Below are 1,122 nucleotides of genomic sequence, written 5' to 3'. Positions count from 1 at the left end.
ATGTACACAGTGCTTTTGAAAGTGGTAATCTCTTCAGGAAACTATCAGGTGGTCACAGCCTTCAGTTTGCTGGCCACTTCCTGCCCTACCCTGTGGAAGCTCTGATTCTGGCCAGACTGAGGCTTCAGACCTTCTGTCAGCTCCCAGAGAAATCACTATAGCTCTGTTTTGGTTACTGTTTGCAGACACACTGATTAATTCACTTGCCAAGTCTGCCCCGTTCACTTTAGACCCAGAAATAAGCTCCCTCAATGAGAATATGAACCCTTGTCTGCCTCCACTACATTAACATCTGTGGCTTTTACATAGTGGGGGTGGGACAGACAGTTAAAAAAATTTTATCACTTAAGACTATCCTTTCTCATGTTTTATTTTGTGGTTTGTTGGCGCAATCCTCCACACACCCTTCAGAGTTCTTACAGAGTGGAGATTAAGATTGCTAATTCCTTGGCGTTCATGTGGGAAAGTTGGGATCTTACACCTACCTGGTCATGTCACCATCTTCCCAGAAGTCCAGCTACTCAGATTTTGCAGTTTCTTGTTATAAGTCATAACTTAGCAAAAGGCTAATTTATATAGGTGTGTGTGAATTTGTATTTGAAATTAAGTTGTTAGCATACAACTAAGTGCTAATTAAGTGAATAAAAGAAGACTAAAAGGTATATATAAAACATGTAAAAGGAACCTATATCTTCACTTTTGGTTTTATGTCCGTATGAGCTAAATAGACCATGTATCTGACATTTTGCTCATTCTCTATTTTAACTACTTCCAGTGTTTTGGCAGTAAACTTCATATCTTAGAATACCCTCTAAAACTAGAAGTAGCTCCAAATAATTGTGAAACTTAATTTTTGTAAAAAGGTTTAGAAAATTTAGTATCTTTATGAATTGCATCTTCACAAACAAACCCATTATTCTACATATGTAATATGTCACATCTGAATTATCTGATCTCTCTGGCCTCAGTTTTCCATGATCTTAAAAAATAAGCAATGCAAAAGATGCAAAACATGAAATGGTAAATATCACGTACTGCATTATCTGAAGGGAATACTCCAGTGTGCTTAGCTTGCAGTTTTGGGCTCAGTGGGGCTCAATCTAATTTTCTACTCTTGCATAA

This window comes from Orycteropus afer, unplaced genomic scaffold (assembly GCF_000298275.1).
Source record: "Orycteropus afer afer isolate SDZICR_OR568_19922 unplaced genomic scaffold, OryAfe1.0 scaffold00280, whole genome shotgun sequence".
Lineage (NCBI taxonomy): Eukaryota > Metazoa > Chordata > Mammalia > Tubulidentata > Orycteropodidae > Orycteropus > Orycteropus afer.
The sequence above is the reverse complement of the archived record's forward strand: the minus strand, read 5'-3'. Positions refer to the sequence as shown.